The sequence below is a fragment of the Salvelinus sp. IW2-2015 genome, linkage group LG15, assembly GCF_002910315.2.
Source record: "Salvelinus sp. IW2-2015 linkage group LG15, ASM291031v2, whole genome shotgun sequence".
NCBI classification, from domain to species: Eukaryota; Metazoa; Chordata; class Actinopteri; order Salmoniformes; family Salmonidae; genus Salvelinus; species Salvelinus sp. IW2-2015.
Window position 1 is genome coordinate 9,831,044 of NC_036855.1, and position 18,022 is coordinate 9,849,065.

The following is an 18,022-nucleotide window of genomic DNA, read 5'->3' on the forward strand; positions in this document are numbered from 1 at the left end:
CATCTTGTGTGTGCATTATTTATTCCTCTCTGCCATAGTCATACTGTGCAGTGTGCAATTGGATGGCATCAAGTAAGCATAGAATGAATGGAGGGTCAATGGAGGTTTTCCTGATGAATAAAACATTTCTAATGGCAATCATGCCTGAAATATGACAGTCAGAAGCTCAGTCAGAACATACTTGGAAAAATCTGTTCTGCGCCATTGGACAATTTTCTCCCCACTTCATTGAAGAAGTGAACCTTGAGTCTCAAATTGATTGCAGTACCAAAGACAGAGTAGAGGGCGCAAAGTCAGTGCACCGATGTATTCCAGTGTAAACACAGGAGATTCCCTAAAAACACACCACTTTGATACAGCTACAACCGGACGTGACTTTTTTGGAGTAAGTTAGAACTTACGCAGCAGGTTTGGAGAATTAGGTTAGGGTTAGCGAAAATTCTCTTCTAACCGTCTACAAAGTCACTTCCAGTCATAGCTGTATCAAAGTGCCGTTTTTCAGGAGTCCCGGCCGCAGAGCTGTCCATCCGTGAGACCATAAATCAGTAGTCGACTTGAGGGTCTGCTGCCGTGGAGACGGCCTCTAATTGTCTAAACTTGGGGAGATTCTCATTTGGTCAAAAGACCATCCTCTCCTCGACGACTCAGTCCTCTCCTCCGTGACCTGGAAACCGATATGTGGTCGAGTAGTGTCAATTAGTTAGTAGGCGACCGGAAGAGTGTCCTCACCTCCTCCCGCCGAAGAAGCACAAGGCTTTTTCTCATTTGGGAAAAAGTCTGTCCTCCATCTCTCCTCCGTAACCCGGAAACCGATAATTGGTCGAGGAGATGTCAATTCATTAGTAGGCAAATGGAAGACGTCCTCCCCTTCTCGATAACCACATGTCATCGAGGATATTCATGTGTATCCTGAGTCCTCCACAGAAGTGTTTTAAAATTTGCCACACACCCTTTGAATCAGCTTTTGTTTTGGTCGGAGGAAAGCTTGCACACATTTAAAAACAATATGCTACTTATAGTTATTGATAAAATGGCAAAACTAACTTGTGTTTTTACGACTGCACATTTATTCAGGGTTCTACCACTGTAAACGTAATTTGTGAGATATTTCATACAAGCGCATTTTCGTCCACATTCCGTCTCCTCGCCGCCTCTCCTTGATTGCCTTTGACCTTTTACAAATGGAGGCAAGAGGGGACGGAGGAGAGCAGACGCAGGAGTTGAGCAAGTCAAATTGAGAAAAGGCGTAGTGCTATCTGGGATCCTTGTGTCGTCCCTACCATTCCCTCATAAATAAGTACTACCCAATATCTACACGATTGCTTTTGAGATGTGTATAAACCACTGTTACTTAAGTAGTAGAGGTCACATAAACAATGTTAATCTTACCAACAATGGCCTCCAGTCTTCTTATGTGGAGGGCCTCCTTGGCAACAGGTAAACAAAAGAGGAAGTAGAATGGGTAAGTATACCAATATGAACATACTGTACATGTGCATACAAACACATACTTATTAGCTAGCAAACAGAAAACAGAGGCTACATAGCTACATTTCAATAGGTCCGTGCTATCTGGGATCCTTGGGACATACCTACCTCATTAATGTTGACATAATGAGTAAGGGTTAGGGTAGGGATGTCCCAAGGATCCCGGATAGCACTGTACCTTCTCGGTTACCTTTTAACTTTTTCAAAAGGGGTGAGAGAGAGGACACAGGAGTTGAGCAAAACCAAATGAGAATCTCCCACGGAAATTCAGGCTAAAGTTTTGCGATGGTTTGAATGGTCAAATATGGAAAAAGTACCCAATTATCATACTTGAGTAAAAGTAATGATGAAATAATAAGTAAACAATTATTCAAGTAAAAGTGAGTCACCATGTAAAATACTACTTGAGTAAAGTAAAAAAATTACTGGTTTTACTATGAATCAAATTCCTTATAACCAGTTGAATGATATGTCAACATTTAGATTTCTCCCTAAATAGACATACCAAAACGTAATTATTTTTCATGATGGCCATAATTGGTCATGTTGCATAGTTTAAGAAAGGTCTTGAACATTGTTGTATAAATTGCTGAGGTGTACTCACTTGAGGACTCAATCTCAAGTACATAGTACAAATATTATGATTTTTATTTTTTTCTATTCCAAAAAAAAGTGAGCTTGAAATGACAGAAATTATTTTAATATAGTAACACCTTTCCCCTTTAATCATTTATTTTATTTTAACATATTTAGTGACAGTACAATTTTGGAACTATTTCATATAACTGACAGCAGAGAATTTTCTACTAAACGTCCTCCAAGCGGCGCAGAGACACCATTAAAATGTGTGCAGACTCGTTACAACTTCAACTTTAAGCAATAAGTGCTTTTGTCCGTCTGTGACCAAGAGAAAGTGGTGTTGCTCCAATTCTATGAAATGACTTAGTCATTTTTCATGTGAGAGCTAAATCTGGCAGACAATATCACAGCGAGATGAAACCACAACTGTTGGATTCGCAAGACGGTTTATTTATTTAACCTTTATTTATAATAGGCAAGTCAGTTAAGAACAAATTCGTATTTACAATGACGGCCTATCCCAGCCAAACCCTAACCCAAACGACGCTGGGCCAATTGTGCGCCGCCCTATGGAACTCCCAATCACGGCCGGTTGTGATACAGCCCAGGATCTGTAGTGACGCCTCTAGCACTGAGATGTTGTGCCTTAGACCGATGCGCCACTCGGGGGCCCTTTTAAATACTGCCTCCCAGGCTGGGCTCTGGCTAGGCCAGAAAGTCTGACATCACTCCCTATGCAAATGTAGAGGTAAGCAAACCGGACGGCACAATTATTAAAACATTTTTACATTTAAAGGACAGCAAAGGGCATACTCCAACACAAACACCATTTCGATCAGAAGCATTAGGGATGGCCGCGCGTTCTCTTGATCCAAGTCCATGAGTTGCACCATTTTGCTGTCTTGCTTTAGAATTCTAAATGTAACAAGTACTTTTGGGTATCAGAGGAAATGAATGTGAGTACAAAGTACATATTTTCTTTAGGAGTGTAGTGCAGTAAAAGTTGTCAAAAACATAAATACTCAAGTAAAGTACTTGTGCACCATTCTTCAACAGTATGAGGTATGTTGGGTATCTTTGCTCCCGTTTGATGTGTGTGGTGGGGTGTGCCATGATCATATTGCTATTTACAGTGATGGAAAAAGTACCCAATTATCATACTTGAGTAAAAGTAAAGATAGAAAATTACTAAAGTGAAAGTCACCCAGTACAAATCTACTTGAGTGAAAGTCCAAGTATTTGGTTTTAAATATACTTAAGTATCAAAAATAAAAGTATAAATAATTTCTAAGTTCTTATATTAAGCAAATCAGACAGCAATATTTTTATTTTATTTACAGCTAGCCAGGGCCACACTCAGACATAATTTACAAAGGAAGCATTTGTGTTTAGTGAGTCTGCCAGATCAGAAGCAGTAGGGATAACCAGGGATTGTCTCTTGATAAGTGTGTGAATTGGTAAATGTGCCTGTCCTGCTAAGCGTTCAAAATGTAAAGAGTACTTTTGGGTGTCAGGGAAAATGTATAGAATAGAAAGTATATTATTTTCTTTACAAAAGTAGTGGAGTAAAACTAAAAGTTGTCAAAAATATAAATAGTAGTACTTTAAAGTATTTTTTACTTTACACCACTGGCTATTTATAAAAATCCCTCATCCATGCATGATATGGATTTTAGTTTTCATGCCCAGTCAAATAAACAAAATCAATTATGTTTATTTAAATGTTTCTAAGAATATTCCAAACTTAAAGATTTAAAAAAATTAGATACCTACTTTAGAAAAGAAGAGGAGAATATTTTTAAGTGTCAACTTTATTTCTCATCTCCCAATACTAATCTCTCCTTAACCATTGAGGTTCTGCCTTCATTTTTCACATCATCATTTTGATATGCCAAGTGAGTCCAAGTCAAAGCTAACATTTTATATTCATTTTTATGCTGGAGTCAAAATCCAACGTCCGAATGTAGTGGAGGTGATTTTTAATTCCCACCAGTTTCCCAAGGTCAGTAGGACAGACATCAAATAATGCAGTGAGTTGATGAGTTCAAGTAGCATCTACAGAGGACTGCAGTCAAATATCCTGTATGTCAAACTAATGAGCAGGGACTCCTGTTGCAAAAAAAATCCTCATATCTCTCTGTTAGACAACTATGTGGGCATCATGCAATATTCTCAGAGATGAATCATTAATTTATTCAGACCCCCCCCCAAGAACCGTGTCTCCACTTGGAAGTTGAAACATGTACCTCTCAATCTTCTGTCTGATGCCCACACAGGGTACAGTCATGTTTTGTGCATTCTCTTCATGCATCCTCTTAGGGTTTCATTTGTTTTGAAGCATCAATCACAAATCACTGCACTTACATATTCTCTCCACAGTGTGTATTCTCCTATGACTGTTTAATGCACTTGCATCACTAAGCATTTTCTTCAGACAGGACACAAACCCTGAGTGAGTTGGAAACCAGTGGTGAAAGATTTGCTACTATTTTAGCAGTAATGTGGTTTCTTCCCCTCTGTGACTCCTCATATGCAATTTCATTATATGCTTATTCTGATTGGATTGCTGAGTGAAAAATTTGTCACAATCCTGACAGCGAAATTATTTATGATTTATCACCCGTATGAACCCTCATATGCACTTTCAGATGACTTCTTTCGGTAAAATGTGTGTTATAAAGATGACAAGGATGTGGTTTGTCTCCTGTCTCCACCTCGAGCAAAACATTTTCCACAATCCTGACAGCGATGCGATTTCTCCTCTGTGCGGCTCCTCATATGGGTAATTTGTTTAGAGTTGGACCTGATAGGTGATTTCAGATGGGACACCACGGATTTCCTGCCCTTAAAGCTGATAAGGGAGCTTTGTACTTTTTCTGTCCGCATCCTTTTTGATTTCCGCGTCTTCAATCAATCAATCAATCAATCAATTTTATTTTATATAGCCCTTCGTACATCAGCTAATATCTCGAAGTGCTGTACAGACACCCAGCCTAAAACCCCAAACAGCTAGTAATGCAGGTGTAGAAGCACGGTGGCTAGGAAAAACTCCCTAGAAAGGCCAAAACCTAGGAAGAAACCTAGAGAGGAACCAGGCTATGAGGGGTGGCCAGTCCTCTTCTGGCTGTGCCGGGTGGAGATTATAACAGAACTATGCCAAGATGTTCAAAAATGTTCATAAGTGACAAGCATGGTCAAATAATAATCATGAATAATTTTCAGTTGGCTTTTCATAGCCGATCATCAAGAGTTGAAAACAACAGGTCTGGGACAGGTGGCGGTTCCATAACCGCAGGCGAACAGCTGAAACTGGATAGCAGCAAGGCCAGGCGGACTGGGGACAGCAAGGAGTCACCACGGGCGGCAGTCCCGACGCATGGTCCTAGGGCCCAGGTCCTCCGAGAGAAAGAAAGAAGAAGGAGAAAATTAGAGAGAGCCAAGATTTTCAAAATTTCCATAAATGACAAGCATGGTCAAATAATAATCAGGAATAAATCTCAGTTGGCTTTTCATAGCCGATCATTAAGGTTGAAAACAGCAGGTCTGGGACAGGTAGGGGTTCCATAACGGCAGGCAGAACAGTTGAAACTGGAAATAGCAGCAAGGCCAGGCGGACTGGGGACAGCAAGGAGTCACCACGGCCGGTAGTCCCCGACGTATGGTCCTAGGGCTCAGGTCCTCCGAGAGAAAGAAAGAGAGAAGGAGAAAATTAGAGAGAGCCAAGATTTTCAAAATGTTCATAAATGACAAGCATGGTCAAATAATAATCAGGAATAAATCTCAGTTGGCTTTTCATAGCCGATCATTAAGAGTTGAAAACAGCAGGTCTGGGACAGGTAGGGGTTCCGTAACCACAGGCAGAACAGTTGAAACTGGAATAGCAGCAAGCGCCAGGCGGACTGGGGACAGCAAGGTGTCATCATGCCGGTAGTCCTGACGTATGGTCCTAGGGCTCAGGTTCTCAGAGAGAAAGAGAGAACGAGAGAATTAGAGAGAGCATACTTAAAATTCACACAGGACACTGGATAAGACAGGAGAAGTACTCCAGGTAACCAACTGACCCTAGCCCCCCGACACAAACTACTGCAGCATAAATACTGGAGGCTGAGACAGGAGCGGTCAGGAGACACTGTGGCCCCATCCGAAGAAACCCCCGGACAGGGCCAAATAGGAAGGATATAACCCACCCACTTTGCCAAAAGCACAGCCCCCGCACCACTAGAGGGTAATCCTCAACCACCAACTTACAATCCTGAGACAAGGCCGAGTATAGCCCACAAAGGTCTCCACCACAGCACAAACCAAGGGGGGGCGCCAACCCAGACAGGAGATCACGTCAGTAACTCAACCCACTCAAGTGACGCACCCCTCCTAGGGACGGCATGAAGAGCACCAGCAAGCCAGTGACTCAGCCCCTGTAACAGGGTTAGAGGCAGAGAATCCCAGTGGAGAGAGGGGAACCGGCCTGGCAGAGACAGCAAGGGCGGTTCGTTGTCCAGAGCCTTTCCGTTCACCTTCACACTCCTGGGCCAGGCTACACTCAATCATATGACCTACTGAAGAGATAAGTCTTCAGTAAAGACTTAAAGGTTGGAACCGAGTCTGCGTCTCTCACATGGGTAGGCAGACTGTTCCATAAAAATGGAGATCTATAGGAGAAAGCCCTGCCTCCCGCTGTTTGCTTAGAAATTCTAGGGACAATTAGGAGGCCTGCGTCTTGTGACCGTAGCGTACGTATTGGTATGTACGGCAGGACCAACTCGGAAAGATAGGTAGGAGCAAGCCCATGTAACGCTTTATAGGTTAACAGTAAAACTTTGAAATCAGCCCTTGCCTTAACAGGAAGCCAGTGTAGGGAAGCTAGCACTGGAGTAATATGATCAAATTTCTTGGTTCTAGTCAGGATTCTAGCAGCCGTATTTAGCACTAACTGAAGTTTATTCAGTGCTTTATGCTTTATCCGTCTTCAAAGCTGACAGAGGTCCTTCACTCTCATTCCAGTCAATAACTTCACTATTACACCCTGAGCTGCAGAACAGGCTGGATTTACTGCAGAGATGGGCTTATAGTCACTGGCTAGTTCTGATGAGTCCTCTTCCCCAGGTTCTGTTTTGATCTGTTCAGTGGAGGGGTCTTTGTATTATTTACTTCGGGTTATGCTCAGATGTGAGGACTCGTCATACTCACTTTTCACACTGAAAGGAATGAATACAGTCTTTAGTATCATACTTCAGCTCTTTAAATGGCTTTTCTCCATGGCTGGTCATAAGTTCCTCCTGTTCCTCTTTAATCTGTGTGGGTTTTGAGTCCTGCTCCAGACTGAGGCTACATTCTTGTTCACAATGGTTCTGCTCAGGGGAAACCTGTTCAGAGACTGTGGTTTTCTGGAGATCTGAAGGGAAGGAGAAAGAATGTATTTGAAATAAGGGTTTCTGTAAACCTGGCAATATTTCAGGTGCAGCGAACAACTAAGTTACCATTAGAATGCACATGAAAAGCTTTGTATGCCTATTTGGACCATTCAATGTAAATTCTTCAATATCTACCTTCATATGTATGTTACCCGTTTGCAACGCTCATGGAATTACTAATATAACGGAATGATCCCAAGGTTTATGTACACATCCACCCTCTAAACCACCATAATCAAAGTTTTTCAACTGGTCGCTCAGGACAGCATTGTTTCCGTTTAATGAAACGTTGCATGCTGTGCCCCCTGGGTCATATTCATTAGAGCACACCGCAATAAACCGTAGCAAAACATTTTGCAATGTATACTCAATGTGGCCTTGGGTTCCCAAGAGCTCCCCTAGCCATGTAAACTGGACCCTCAGCAGCAGAGCTAAAGCTTGTGTCTGAGGTCGTGCATTGCTGTTTAGCTGCAATTAGGATATTTTCGACTAACCTTAACTTAGCGACACTTTCTTCGTTCTCAATTTGAAAGTCACCGATACTTGCTAAACTCCCATGGCTAATTGCAGGGGGAACGTTGGAATATAGAAAAAGATCTGTCATTAAATTTGTAGCAAAAATGTAATAACAGAGCATTTTCTAAGTCAAAACGTTCCACCTGCAACTAGCAATGTGAGCAACACCGGTGTCTTCCAAGTCAAGAATGTAGAAAGTATTGCCATGTAAAGGTTAGTTGAAAAACAGCTGACGGTGCTATTCATTACCTAAGCCACGGGTACTCAACTACTACTACTACTACTGCTTGCATGGCTCTATGTAGTATTGTGCGCCTCTCATAGTCTGTTCTGGACTTGGGGACTGTGAAGAGACCTCTGGTGGCTAGTCTTGTGGGGTATGCATGGGTGTCCAAGCTGTGTGCCAGTAGTTCAAACAGACAGCTAAGTGCATTCAACAAGTCAATAACTCGCATAAAAACAACTAGTGATGAAGTAAAATTCTCCTCCACTTTGAGCCAGTAGAGATTGACATGCATATTATTAATGTTAGCTCTCTGTATCCATCCAAGGGCCAGCCGTGCTGCCCTGTTCTGAGCCAATTGCAATTTTCTTAAGTCCCTCCTTGTGGCACCTGACCACACAACTGAACATCAATATGTTTTGACCATGACAGTTTACAATCCAAGGTTAATCCAAGCAGTTTAGTCAACTCAACTTGCTCAATTTCCACATTATTCTTTATAAGATTTAGTTAGTTTAGGGTTTAGTGAATGATTTGTCCTAAATGTTTTTAGTTCAAATATTTAGGACTAACTTATTCTTTGCCACCCATTCTGAAACTAACTGCAGCTCTTTGTTAAGTGTTGCAGTCATTTCATTTGCTGTAGTAGCTGGTGTGTATAGTGTTGTCATCCGCATACATAAACACTGGGTTTACTCAAAGCTAGAGGCATGTTGTTAGTAATAATTTAAAAAACAGAGACAGCTGCCTTGGGGAATTCCTGATTCTGCCTGGATTATGTTGGAGAGGCTTCCATTAAAGACCCCCCTCTGTGTTCTGTTAGACAGCTCTCTTTATCCACAATAGAGCAGGGGGTTTAAAGCCATAACACATACTTTTTCCCAGCAGCAGACTATGATCGATAATGTCAAAAGCCTCACTAAAGTCTAACAAAACACCCCCCCCACAATCTTTTTATCATAGATTTCTCTCAGCCAATCAGTCATTCATGTAAGTGCTGTGCTTGTTGAATGGCCTTCCCTCTAAGCATGCTGGAAGTCTGTTAATTTGTTTACTGTAAAATAGCATTGTATCTGGTCAAACACAATTATTTCCAAAAGTTTACTAAGGGTTGGTAACATTTGAGCCAGTAAAGGGGGCTTTACTATTCTTAGGTAGTGCAATGACTTTCGCTTCCCTCCAGGCCTGAGGGCACACACTTTCTAGTAGGCTTGAATTGAAGATATGGCAAATAAGAGTGGCAATATCATCCACTGTTATCCTCAATTTTCCATTCAAGTTGTCAGACCCCGGTGACTTGTCATTGTTGATAGACAACAATTTTTTCACCTCTTCCACACTCGGAATTCAAAATGACAATGCTTGTCTTTCATAATTTGGTTAGATATACTTGGATGTGTAGTGTCAGCGTTTGTTGCTAGCATGTCATGCCTAAATTTGCTAATCTTGCCAATAAAAACAATAATTAAAGTAGTTGGTAATATCAGTGGGTTTTATGATGAATGAGCCATCTGATTCAATGAATGATGGAGCTGGGTTTGCCTTTTTGCCCAAAATGTAATTTAAGGTGCTCCAAAGATTTTTTACTATCATTCTTTATATTATGCATCTTTGTTTCATAATATAGTTTCTTCTTTTTATTCAATTTAGGCACCTGATTTCTCAATTTGCAGTACTTTTGCCAATCGGTTGTGCTGCCAGATTTATTTGTCATACCTTTTGCCTCATCCCTCTCAGCCATACAATTTTTCAATTCATCAATCCACAGGTATTTAACAGTTTTTACAGTCATTTTCTTAATGGCTGCCTGCTCATTAGTAACTGGGATAAGCAACTGGTTACAGTTTGAAGCTTTTTCTTGAGTGGGCAGCTTGACGAAAGCCAGTCAATATCGAAATCACCCAGAAAGCATACCTTTCTGTTGATATCACACATATTATCCAGATACTGACTGTTAGCACTTGGTGGTCTATAGCAGCTTCCCACAAGAATGGGCTTTAGGTGAGGCAGATGAACCTGTAGCCATATTACTTCAACAGTATTTAACAGGAGATTCTCTCTAAGCTTTCAAGGAATGTGGCTCTTAAAGATATACTTCTCCTTAATGCAACCGCTGTGTCAGATTTCAAAAAGCTTTACGGAAAAAGCACACTATGCAATAATCTGAGTACAGCGCTCAGAGACCGAAACAAGCCATACAGATACCCGCCATGTTGTGGTGTCAACAGAAGTCAGAAATAGCATTATAAATATTCACTTACCTTTGATGATCTTCATCGGAATGCACTCCCAGGAATCCCAGTTCCACAATAAATGTTTGTTTTGTTCGATAAAGTCCATAATTTATGTCCAAATACCTCCTTTTTGTTTGCACGTTTAGTTCACAAATCCAAATTCAAGAGGTGCAGGCACTTAGTCCAGACGAAAAGTTAAAAAAGTTATATTACAGTTCGTAGAAACATGTCAAACGATGTATAGAATCAATCTTTAGGATGATTTTAACATAAATCTTCAATAATATTCCAACTGGACAATTCCTTTGTCTTTAGAAAGGAAAAGGAACGCAGCTAACTCTCACGGGCGCTAGCCAGACACCTGACTCAAACAGCTCTTATTCTCTCCCCCTTCACAGTAGAAGCCTGAAACAAGGTTCTAAAGACTGTTGACATCTAGTGGAAGCCTTAGGAAGTGCAATCGGACCAAATTGTACACTGTATATTGGATAGGCAAAGACTTAAACCTACAAACCTCAGATTTCCCACTTCCTGGTTGGATTGTTTCTCAGGTTTTTGCCTGCCATATGAGTTCTGTTATACTCATAGACATCATTCAAACAGTTTTAGAAACTTCAGAGTGTTTTCTATCAAAATCTACTAATAATATGCATATCTTAGCTTCTGGGCCTGAGTAGCAGGCAGTTTACTCTGGGCACCTTATTCATCCAAGCTACTCAATACTGCCCCCCAGCCTTAAGAAGTTAATATAGACTGCAACACTGCCCCCATTGGCATTTCTGTATTTTCTGTAGAGGTTATAACCATTTATTGCAACCACTGTAACATCAAAGGTATTATCTAAGTGAGTTTCAGAGATAGTCAGAATATGAATGTCATCTGTTACTAGCAAGTTATTGACTTCATGAACCTTGTTTCTTAGACTACATATGTTAATGTGGGCTATTTTTAGCACTTTTCTGGGATGCTTGACTGTTTTCATTGCTTTACTGGGAAGCTTAGCAGAAGTAGACATGCTCATGCTATTTATGTTAGTGCAGTGTGAGCTGAACACAGTGGACTTCCTACTAGGGCACACCGCCTCAGTGCTAACAGCATAACTCTGGTTCATAGGCACATGATTATTGCATACAATAGCTGTGGGATCAGCAGAGGCATTCAGGTCAGTTAGAGGAACATAAATGATAATGGCTTCACAGCCCCCTGCACCTCTGACTGTTCCTGACGATCTTGGAACAGAGGAGCCAGCACAGGTTAGCCTAGAATCCTACCCTACCCGCAGGTTCTGTCCAAAAAACGTTCACATTTTATTGTCATGAGTCTTGTCCTGGAGGCAGAACTCAGCGATTTACCCTTATATAGGCCAGATGCAAAGTCAAAATTGGCTATATTGTAAAAATTCATAAAAACTAAAATTACCAAAATGTTGGGTATTAATTTAAGTTTAGGGCTAGGCATTTGGGTTAGCAGTGTGGTTACGGTTAGGTTTTAAATCAGGTTTTATGACTTGTAGCTGTGCCAGCTCGTGACCACTCTGCAGAGCTGCCTTCAGAACAAGGTTCATTCAAAAACGCTAACCTGCAAAACATTAATTTTATCGCAACTGGTTCATAAGAAGAGTGGCTGTAATACTCAGTTACTGCAGATTCAGTATTTTGTTTCCCGGGTCGAAAGTTCTGATTTTGGGTCCAACGCTAACGCACAAGACCTTCACCTAATCCGGGTATTCTAACTGGAAGCATACATACTAAAGGATTTGCTAGGCACACATCAAGCAGGGAGTGCATTGCACTGTGGAAAGAAAAACCAATTCGAAATGCTATGGAACTGAGGTGTCAGCACTTAACGATGGCCAGCTGGCAAGAAATCGCATGTACTTGTTGGCGTTTGTGGACATTAAATTCCTTGTTTCAAACCAGCAACCAGTGAGGGGGACACTGGACGCGATACACTAGAGTCAAGGAGAGGGGGGAAATTTACTTTTACTGTCTATGATAGAATATACTCTAAGAAAAGAAGAGTAACTTAACAAGGGGTAAAACCATTTGGATTCAATCACTTTTTGACAGCATCCCTTTTGATTTAAACAAAACTTTCCATACATTTTGGCTCACTCGAGAGACGCTAACGGAGTCGGTGCAGCCAGCTGGTTTCTTCACGCATCGCGCCGACAGAAACAAACATCTTTCTGGTAAGAAGAGGGGCGGGGGTGTATGCCTTATGATCAACGAGACGTGGTGTGATCATAACAACATACAGGAACTCAAGTCATTCTGTTCACCAGATTTAGAATTCCTCACAATCAAATGTCGACCGCATTATCTACCAAGGGAATTCTCTTCGATTATAATCACAGCCGTATATATTCCCCCCCAAACAGACACATCGATGGCCCTGAACAAACTTTATCCGACTCTTTGTAAACTGGAAACCACACACCCTGAGGCTGCATTCATCGTAGCTGGGGATTTTAACAAGGCTAATCTRAAAACAAAACTCCCTAAATTCTATCAGCATATCGATTGTGCTACCAGGGCTGGAAAAACCTTGGATCATTGTTATTCTAACTTCCGCGACGCATATAAGGCCCTCCCCCGCCCTCCTTTCGGAAAAGCTGACCACGACTCCATTTTGTTGCTTCCAGCCTACAAACAGAAACTAAAACAGCAAGCTCCCACGCTCAGGTCTGTTCAACGCTGGTCCGACCAATCTGATTCCACGCTTCAAGACTGCTTCGATCACGTGGATTGGGATATGTTCCGCATTGCGTCCAACAACAACATTGACGAATATGCTGATTCGGTGAGCGAGTTCATTAGAAAGTGCATTGACGATGTCGTACCCACAGCAACGATTAAAACATTCCCAAACCAGAAACCATGATTGATGGCAGCATTCGCGTGAAACTGAAAGCGCGAACCACTGCTTTTAACCAGGGCAAGGTGACCGGAAACATGACCGAATACAAACAGTGTAGCTATTCCCTCCGCAAGGCAATCAAACAAGCTAAGTCCCAGTATAGAGACAAAGTAGAGTCGCAATTCAACAGCTCAGACACAAGAGGTATGTGGCAGGGTCTACAGTCAATCACGGATTACAAAAAGAAAATCAGCCCCGTCGCGGACCAGGATGTCTTGCTCCCAGACAGACTAAATAACTTTTTTGCTCGCTTTGGAGACAATACAGTGCCACTGACACGGCCCGCTACCAAAACCTGCAGGCTCTCCTTCACTGCAGCCGAGGTGAGTAAAACATTTAAACGTGTTAACCCTCGCAAGGCTGCAGGCCCAGACGGCATTCCCAGCCGCGTCCTCAGAGCATGCGCAGACCAGCTGGCTGGTGTGTTTAAGGACATATTCAATCAATCCTTATCCCAGTCTGCTGTTCCCACAAAAATAAAAAATAAATAACCAAGAGGGCCACCATTGTTCCTGTTCCCAAGAAAGCTAAGGTAACTGAGCTAAACGACTACCGCCCGTAGCACTCACTTCCGTCATCATGAAGTGCTTTGAGAGACTAGTCAAGGACCATATCACCTCCACCCTACCTGACACCCTAGACCCACTCCAATTTGCTTATCGACCCAATAGGTCCACAGACGACGCAATCGCAACCACACTGCACACTGCCCTAACCCATCTGGACAAGAGGAATACCTATGTGAGAATGCTGTCATCGACTACACTCAGCATTTAACACCATAGTACCCTCAAACTCGTCATCAAGCTTGAGACCCTGGGTCTCGACCCCGCCCTGTGCAACTGGGTCCTGGACTTCCTGACGGCCGCCCCCAGGTGTGAGGGTAGGTAACAACATCTCCACCCGCTGATCCTCAACATTGGGCCCCACAAGGGTGCGTTCTGAGCCCTCTCCTGTACTCCCTGTTCACCCACGGACTGCGTGGCCATGCACGCCTCCAACTCAATCATCAAGTTTGCGGACGACACTACAGTGGTAGGCTTGATTACCAACAACGACGAGACGGCCTACAGGGAGGAGGTGAGGGCCCTCGGAGTGTGGTGTCAGGAAAATAACCTCACACTCAACGTCAACAAAACAAAGGAGATGATTGTGGACTTCAGGAAACAGCAGAGGGAGCACCCCCCTATCCACATCGACGGGACAGTAGTGGAGAAGGTGGAAAGTTTTAAGTTTCTCGGTGTACACATCACGGACAAACTGAAATGGTCCACCCACACAGACATTGCCTCTTTAACCTCAGGAGGCTGAAGAAATTCGGCTTGTCACCAAAAGCACTCACAAACTTCTACAGATGCACAATCGAGAGCATCCTGTCGGGCTGTATCACCGCCTGGTACGGCAACTGCTCCGCCCACAACCGTAAGGCTCTCCAGAGGGTAGTGAGGTCTGCACAACGCATCACCGGGGGCAAACTACCTGCCCTCCAGGACACCTACACCACCCGATGTCACAGGAAGGCCATAAAGATCATCAAGGATAACAACCACCCGAGCCACTGCCTGTTCACCCTGCTATCATCCAGAAGGGAGGTCAGTACAGGTACATCAAAGCAGGGACGAGAGACTGAAAAACAGCTTCTATCTCAAGGCCATCAGACTGTTAAACAGCCACCACTAACATTTAGTGGCCGCTGCCAACATACTGACTCAACTCCAGCCACTTTAATAATGGGAATTGATGGAAATTATGTAATACATGTATCACTAGCCATTTAAACTATGCCACTTTATGTTTACATACCCTACATTACTCATCTCATATGTATAGACTGTACACTATACCATCTACTGCATCTTGCCTATGCCGTTCTGTACCATCACTCATTCATATATCTTTATGTACATATTCTTTATCCCTTTACACTTGTGTGTATAAGGTAGTAGTTGTGGAATTGTTAGGTTAGATTACTTGTTGGTTATTACTGCATTGTCGGAACTAGAAGTACAAGCATTTCGCTACACTCGCATTAACATCTGCTAACCATGTGTATGTGACAAATAAAATTTGATTTGATTTTGATTTGATTTGAATACACAAGGTGCAATTTCAACATTTGGTTGTGCATCAGCAGTTTCTCGTTACTGACAGTCACTCAATTAGCCCATGTCAGCAAAACCTTTTTAGATTGGTAAATTAGTCTAGGGGCCAGCTATCTAAACTTGTAGTAATCATGATTGAATTACCGACCGGGCAACCCCCATTGGTTTTGCTAGTCACTCTCCCTCAAATTAAAGCGGCAAACATTTAAAACTGCTAATTTTTCTTTCCACTCAATGGCAAAACAAGTAGAATTGCATTACATGAGTTTTAAAATTGCCAAATACTCTCTCCGCCCATGGCAAGTGTAGAATTGCAGAAATGTACTTTAAAACTGCAACATTTTCTGTACCCCCCATGGCAAATTGTGTAGAATATCAGGAAATTCACTCTAAAACATCTATTTTTCTCTCCGCTAAAATGTTTTGCTTGCAAGGTGGCGGGGGCCCCTAAGCAATATTTCGCTTAGGGCCCCCCAAAAGGCTGGCTCTGACTGCATGTGTGGGTATGGATGTGGTACGCAGACCCGTGAGCCACTGCAGTCCCTCATGATGAGTTCAGATGTTTTGTGGCCCCCACACCCATCAAAGTTGCCCATCCCTGATTTACAACAATAGATATTCTCATTCAAGTCAACATTCTCTGATGTGTGGACCTCCAACCCTCTTTGTGTTACCATTTGAAAGTTGTTTTTAGAACATTTATCAGCCTAGACATGACACCCACCCTGTATTCAAGAGCATGTTGTCTCAACCGATGGCGGGCTCAACACAAAAACCTTAGATCTTAAAAATGGTCTAAGCTATAACATATGCAGAAATGTATATTTTTTTTTTGTTGATCATTTTAAAAAGGTAAAAATACATTTTATATTTTTGAACTATTTGAGGAAATGATCAGTCTCAACCGTTTATCTTTTCCAGTGATGAAGACATGGATGGCTCATGGTATGGTGGGTTATTATGCAAAATGGATCGACTTTGGGCACCTCTATCTCATGAATGTTTTGGCATTCAAGTCCAAAAAGTCACTTTCTGACCACTTCAACCATGGGCAAATATGTATGGGAAGTTTCATTCAAATCAAAAGGGGTGCAGTCAAAAAGTGATTGAAATCAAATGGAACAATCACAAATGCCTTGTTTGCATAAAGGCCTACTGTAGCTCTGATTGGCGTAGACAGTTTTTTATTAATTGTCCAAACGCACGGCCCCATTCCCACTCTATATTGCTATAGCATTTTCACAAATACCTTAGTGTATGTAATTCCCAAACATTAAGAATTGATGAACACTTAGATTTGGTCATTTTCAAGTTCTCGCTTGAAATACACACTTCCTCACTGTAGAGTAAGTGTGTATTTTGCATTTGAAATTATTTTGTAATGTAATATGAAAATAGAGGGATTTATGTTTCTAGATACGTACCACAATTGAGAATCGATTCATGTTTAGATGGAGTATTTGACTGTTTTGGCTTCCAGAGCCAACTCGCTTTTATAAAAGAATATGTAAGGTCCTTATAAGTACTAAAGGAGTAGCCTAACGTTAGGCCCCTTTAGTCCATTGTTGGGCTAGGGCTCCCCCGGTCCGACGCTACTGATCAACAAGAAATGACACATGTTTAATAGCTAAATTAACGAATTGCCAATGTTTATGAAATTGTTTAATGACGAGACGTAAAGTGTAACAGACCTGCTCTATGTAACTGTATCTCTGGTAGAAGGATGAAATCAAGCAGCCTCTTTACACAGTCGTTCTCCTCTTTCGATGGAGAAACATTTTCCTGGTACTCTGTTATGGTCTTTTCAACAGCTCTGAAAAGCTTAGCTATGTAACTGTATCTCTGGTAGAAGGATGAAATCAAGCAGCCTCTTTACACAGTCGTTCTCCTCTTTCGATGGAGAAACATTTTCCTGGTACTCTGTTATGGTCTTTTCAACAGCTCTGAAAAGCTTAGGACACGCTCTAAATCGTTCGTTGAAAATCAATCTCAACAACTCTATATTAGACATTTTCACACAATGGTTGGTAGCTATCTAGTTTGTTCTTTCTTCTTCTTTAAGCTTAAATGGCAGACTACTACAACCTATTGGTGTATTGCCGCCACCTACTGTGCGAGGTAGTGAATGAGATTAAAAATTAAACATTGCGGGAAATGGGTATGTTGTTCTTTTCCATGCGGCAGATATATTAGAGAAAGGGGAAGATAGGAATCCCTGTAGCCAATGACACCCGATCAACCTTTACTCTTTGCTTTGGTACTGCAAATTCAGGGCTCCGATGTTTTCCAGACTAGCCAATCACAGGAGAGTCCCTTAAAACACGCCATTCCTGACCGGAAGTGACTTTTTCGTAGCAGATTAGGATAATGAACAATCCGTAATATTTTTAAAAGGAAGTCTTTATTTTTTGTATTGTAAGGGTAAGAGTGCCGACTTTTATTTAATTCAATAAACTCATGCCTGTTCCACAGACACTGCGTTTTGGACGTGTCAATGGGGAAATTATATTTGGCTTTCATTTGGTACCAATCGGTCAGCAGGTGTCGCTA

General features: G+C 41.9%; 1 long non-coding RNA gene across 1 annotated transcript; it reads right to left on the reverse strand.

The window, feature by feature from the left end:
* Nucleotides 1–5,948: 5,948 nt before the first annotated feature.
* Nucleotides 5,949–17,711, reverse strand: LOC111973688 (uncharacterized). Its single transcript, XR_002878624.2, has 3 exons — nucleotides 17,164–17,711; nucleotides 7,255–7,459; nucleotides 5,949–6,027 (listed from the first exon to the last, which is right to left on the reverse strand). It is a non-coding gene; the product is annotated as an uncharacterized lncRNA (long non-coding RNA).
* Nucleotides 17,712–18,022: the final 311 nt, after the last annotated feature.